Here is a 6883-nt window from a genome sequence, read left to right as displayed (position 1 = left end):
TGACACTATTACTATGACTATTGCTGTAAATTATTTTGTGTTTTAAAAAATTCTTTAAATTTACGTATAATGCCAATGATTCAGTAAAATAACTGATATTTATTTAAAACAATTAAAAAATATAAAATAGATTCGAGAAACTCATTTAAAATACCTAAATAAAAAATAAGTCAAAAATGAAGTTATTTAAAATAATAAATATTAAATAATTCTTTTATTTTTTGTTTTATTTAAAATATGTACTTTATCAGTTCTTTATCGATTCCTACGATTTTATATTTTAAATAAGATTCTAAAACTCATTATATATTTATGACTTTAAATATGTCGTAACAGTTATTTTACCGAGTTATGATTGGCACGTAAGTTTAAAGAATTTTTAAAACACAGAATAATTTAGCAAGAGGAGTGCCAAATAAATTTTTTAGCTGAAAGAATTAAATAATGATTGACAAGATATTTAATACTTTTAGCCAAAGCTACATTTAGCGCAAATTGTTCCAAAATATTAATAAAGTTTGCATATCTTTATATATAAAGAATATATAGAATATTATCCTTTAATTATTAAGGAATCACTTAAAAGAATAATAAAAATTGAGACTTGATTAATGTTGGAATATCAAACATGCTCCACGCACGCAAACACAAGTACTGATTACAAGAACCGCGCAAATTATATATTATATGATTTAACAAGGGCTAGAGGTGCTACAAAGCAAAGTGCGAAATGTACGACAATATCCGTTTATCAAAATGCGTATAATTGAATAAACCGTTAATATTTTTCATACGCAATAATCTAAACGGCACTCGGTGAAAAGTAAGAGAACGAATCGCGCGACGAAAGCGAAAGAAGAGCGGCCCGGTGATTCACTACGTCACTTCGGCATTCGCTCGGGAAGAGAGACAGACGTGTGGTACGATCGCTCAGGATGTCGCACATTAATCTACGAAAATTAAATATTCACGAACGCGAATTGATGATTAATTACATAAGGATGCTCAAATAGTAATGTTGCTCAAAACTAAGGTGTGTGCTAAGAGTTATATCTCAATCTTTATTAGTCTCTTAGATAATTTACATTCAAATAAAGATGAATAATAAATCATATATTCATTATATAAATGCAAACATTTTTTAAATTATAAAACATTTTTTTAAATTATAAAACATTTCGGACGAAATATAATAATGGATATAAATAGAATTCACGTTATACAGAGATATATTTACAGAGATATATAAGTTACAGATATCTAAGAGCGATATTTATAGTCCGTTTTTATTTCAAGACTGTCTTAAGTAAAGTTTTAAGACACTAATACGGCCCTCCGATTCGTGACTTCTTAAAATTGTACTTAAGACGGTCTTGAATATAAGTTCTGACACTATGAATATCGGCCTAAGATATAGATGAGTTGTATGCGTAACGAATTCAAAAAATAAAACGTAAATCGTATAATAAAGCATCGTGTAATATTCATCGAAGAATATTAAAAGGAGTAGATTATTTTACTAATTTTATAATACATGTAATATTTCGACAGTTAGACGAGCGGCGCGTGACCTTGAAGTGGGACTGGTACGGGGTGGCACGAATCGGTGCGTCATGTTTTCGTGTAGTTACCGTAGAGTCATTGTCTTACCGAGCTCATACAGGCAAGTAGCCATGTTGCGTGCCACTCTTCTTTATACTCCCTTTTGAAACGTAATCGCAAAAAATGCTAAATATAATACGAAGCTTTATGTTATGAATAATTAATTATACTAGCAATCGTATTATGTGAATATTACATGAAATAAAATTTTCGTACTATCTAGCATTTTTCGCGATTATACTTTTCAAAAGAAATATGAAGAAAAGCGGCACGCAACACGGCTACTTGTCTATACGATATGGTATCACACACGAGTCATAAAAAGCAATGTGTTAATATGAATACTCTCGTGCAAAAATCGCAATTCCTGTTTTTGCAATGAATGGTTTAATAATTAATAAATTTTTTTTTAGCACCTTTCGATCCTATACGGAGATCCGTTTAAAAATTAACCGTAACTATTTATCGGTAATAAAAGAAACATTTTTCTTTTTTTATTAATCTCTAGCCTATTTCATTCTAAACTCTAATCATTTATGTCTAAGTAAAAAGCTTCATCCTTTTTATCTGCTCTGACTTTATTTTGCAATAACGAATTGCAGACATAATATTCATTTCTATAAATTAACTGATTGCATAGTAATATAGATAATAACTATATTTTTCAGATTATCTTCCCTCTCATGGGTACGACCTCCCTTGATGTGGTGGAGGGCTCAATATCCAGTAGAAGATATTTACACGATAAGAATATTTTTTCTCAAATATTTAAAAATTTTCGGATATATCTGAATATAATATATCTAGATAAATTTTTAGATATTTAATAAAATCATTCTCTTCGTGTAAAAATCCAACGGGGAAGCTGACATACCCTCGCCGCCAATTTAAAAATGAACCGCAGCCGGTTCGTCGCGTCGCGCGTTTCGGGAGTGCCGTTCAAGTTATAGTCCGCGCGCGATTATATTTTATTATTCGAGTGTTTTACGCGAGTCTCCTGTGTGAAATGTTAATCATATTCTGAGAGGAGGAGGTGATCTGGAAGAGACATCAGGCACCAGTGGAGCAACCTTGCGATAAATATTATTTTTTACTTGTATAAAATTAATCTTTTTTTTTTCTTGTTTTTATCATTTATTTTCTTGTTTAAATCATTTAATTTGATATTGAATGATTATTTTTAAATCATTGTTAAATAAAATTATTTAAATAATTTATTCTATCAAATAATTCTATAAAATAATTATATATTCTCTAAAGTAAGTATATACGTGGATCGTTTGATAAGTTTGGTAAATTTCCATGAAATGGCGCTACAATCCATTTGATGACGCGATATCTCGAAAGATCCACTATTCGAATCCCTTCAGGCTAAATTTCAGCCAGAAAGGACGCATAGTTTACATTTGGTAGTCATTTGAAGGCTGTCTCAAAATCTGTAAAATACTCATTGACAATGACTTTCTCATTTGAGAATTTCTTTCCATCGAACCAAGTTTTTAAGTTTGGGAACAGAAAGAAGTCACACGGGGCTAAATCCGGAGAATAGGATGAGGAATCAATTCATAGCCCAATTCGTAGTTTTGTCATTGCAACGGTCGACTTGTGGGATGGCACGTTGTCTTGATAGAAGAGCACTTTTTTGCGCCAATCTCGCTTCAAATGATTACCAAATGTGAACTATGCGTATATCTTTTCTGGCTGAAATTTGGCCTGAAGGGGTTCGAAGAGTGGATCTTTCGAGATGTCGTCATCAAATGGATTGTAGCGCCATGGAAATTTACCAAACTTATCAAACGACCCACGTATATTCTCTAAAACAATTATGTATTTTTTTAAAGATCTTAGTAACAATAAATTTGTATAAAATTTGTAAGTAATTTGTAAATAACTCTCCTTTTATCTAATTTAGATAAAAGAAGAAGTTACTCAAAATTTAGATAATTATATATATTTTCTAAAATAATTATATATATTCTCTAAAGAAGATCTTAACAAAAATAAATTTGTTAAAAATTTTAAAGTATTATTTAAATTATTTTAAGATTTTAAACAAATTTATTTTTGCTAAGATCTTCTTTAGAGAATATATTGATAATTATTTTAGAAAAAATATATAATTATTTTAGAGAACATATACTTGTTTTATATCTAATTAAATAATGAGTACAAAAAATTCGATGCTTACAAAAATTATATTTCCAAAATTGCATGATTATTTTTTTGCAAATTGCATGCGTTCGTATAGCAATTATTTTTTAAAATTAAATGATTATTTCTTTACTTTTCTCTGTTTTAATTTATTTGTTACAGAATCATCATAGCAACGTTGCAGATTTAACTCCACTGTTGCTCATCGGTAGTGATGAATTAATATTTTTATCGAGGCAACGGATATGTAATAAATTTATTAATATACCATACATATATCTAAATGCATATATGAATCAATTTAAAAATTAGTTGATAAATGTATGTATAACATACATCCATTGCCTTAAAATGGATAAGTTGTGATAGATTAGGATAAACTTAATTTTGAATTGTGGAATTTGCTGTGCATACACTGTTAAATTTTAATATCACATTACACTCAGTTTAAGTTATCTTTAATCCTTCCTATAAGTCATCATTATTCAATATCTCATTAATTTAACTAAAACAGTAAATAATAAATTGAATTGAAAGGAACTACGAGCCAAGCTGGATGTTTATTCTAAATGTATATATTTCTGTGAGAATAAATAATAATTAAATATAACATACGTTTCGATTCCTATTGAGTTATTTTCAATGTTCGAATAAAAACGTTATTCAAATCGATTTCTTACAATATAAATTTATATATAATCATCCTTAAAACGCATTAATGAATATGTACATATAATAGTCCCTGAATGAATGAATATGTGTATAGTCCCTAATATAGTCTCTAAAACGCATTTCTTACGCATAGTTGTTTATGTCTAGCAATAGTTTCTCTTGTTATGTCGCTAGCAATAGTTTGTATGGTAATTATTACGAGCGACAAGCATAAACAACTATATATAAGAAGAAAATGATGTTTTGGGGACTATATTACACATATTCATTAATGACGTCTATTAAACTGACACAGCCATTTCAGCACAATCGAATAAAAGTTGCACAGAAATTTAGTGCTTTTTTGTTATTAATTTGTTGCTATTCCCGATTTTGTTGCTCCAGCCAATTCCGAAGAAACAATGGCTGTGCTAGTATAAGAATAAAGTTAGCACAGCCACTCAAAAAAAAAAAAAAATTAAAAAATACGGCTTATTCTTTTTGTACTAATTTGTTGCTGATTGATAGTTGCTCACTTCCCGATATTGTTGCTCCATTCCCAACCCTCGAAAATCACCTTTAGCCACTCCGAGTCAGTACACCACTTATAAATTGTTAATTCTTAAAATATCTCGATTGATTACGGTTCTTTGATTTTGTTGCTCGCGATTCTCGACGAATCCGATTTTGTGCTCCATTCCTAAATCTTCAAAATCACCCCTAGGCACCTAGAGTCAGCACACCACCTATAAATTGTTAATTCTTAAAATATCTCGACTGATTACGGTTCTCTGATTTTTTTGTTGCTCGCGATTCCCGATGAATCCGATTTTGTTGCTGTGTGATTTTGACCTGTCGGTGCAGTTGATTATTTATAAATAATTGTTTAACAGTACCATTTTTTCAATATGTTTTTGCTCTATAACAAAAAGCAACAAAATCTGAGAACCGTATTCAGTTGAGATATTTCGAGTATTAACAATTAATGTATTGACTCGGGATGGCTAGAGGTGGTTTTTGAGAGTTAATGATGAAGCAACAATATCGGTAAGTGATCAACTAATTAGGAATAAATTAGCACAAAAAGAATATGCCGTATTTAAAAAAATTTTTTTTTTTTGATTGGCTATGCTAATTTTATTTTTATGCTAGCACAGTCATTGTTTTTTCGGAATTGGCTGGAGCAATAAAATCGAGATAGGGCAACAAATTAGCAACAAAAAAGCACTAAATTTCTATGCAATTTTTATTCGATTGATGCTGAAGTGGCTATGTCAGCTTAACAGACTATGTCAGTGGCTATGTCAGTTCAATTGTATCTCCGAAAAAAATTGTATCTTCTGGAAAACTCCCATCTATACATATATCATCTCATACAAAAGTAACATTTTTATTCTTTCATCAGTTCGTCATTAGTTGTTCATTAATTATAATGTACTTGGTTTATTTCGTTGTCAGTTGGAGTGACAATAATATAGAAGTCCTTCACTGTGTGTCACTTGTGATGACTTGTGTGACCCTAAAGAATTTCTATCACATGTGTTGTGGTATATTATAATAATTTATAATATAATTATGAATATATATTATATAAAATCAAAAATGGAAAGACAAATGTGAAGGTGCTAATGAATTAAAATGTTATATGTCATGAATGATCTTATTTTTTATGTGTACAAGAAATGATGATCTTGTGGAATAATCCTTGCCACACACCGAACAATCATAAGGTTTTTATCGCCATGTATCAAACAATGTCTATCTCTGTGATATTTCCTACTGAAGGCTTTGGCGCAAACCTAAATACAGCACCGAAATGTAAAAACACAATCAAATGAGATATAATTAGAAAAAATACTAACAATAATTTTATATCCCTCGCAAATATTTGTCGTCTGTACGTATTTTTGAATGCTATTTAAGGATAAAGACTTGCAAATGTAACTGAACGTGTCTCACATTTATACGATTTTTTCATTGATGTCAAAATGCTTCGTGCTAAATAATTATATAAATCCTGATAAATTTTGAACTCTTCAAACAATTGTTTGTTGTAATGCGTTACTTTCTTGTTTCTATATAGATTCCATATTTGACTGCAAAATATATTTATCATTTGTTAACCATTAATTTAAGTAAAGAAATTATTTAATAATTCCTATAATTTTACTCACGTAAATGTTTTTTCACAAAATTCGCACTGATGCAACGGTTTTTCATCTCTATGAATTTTCGCGCAAATTCCATTTATTTTTAAACGTTTTATCACACTCTCCACATTTGTGAGGCCTAACGTCAGTATATAAGTTTATGTTGTTGCAAAGAGAAGAGATAAACTTTTTGAGGAGATAAACTGTTTATCTTTAATAATAAAGAAATTTATTATTATAAAACAAATTTAAAAATAACATAAACTATAGCAATCAGTCTTAAATGCCCGGGAAAAAATATTTTATATATAATTATATAAAATTATATA

This window comes from Atta colombica, unplaced genomic scaffold (assembly GCF_001594045.1).
Source record: "Atta colombica isolate Treedump-2 unplaced genomic scaffold, Acol1.0 scaffold234, whole genome shotgun sequence".
NCBI lineage: Eukaryota > Metazoa > Arthropoda > Insecta > Hymenoptera > Formicidae > Atta > Atta colombica.
Note: the sequence above shows the minus strand (reverse complement) of the source record.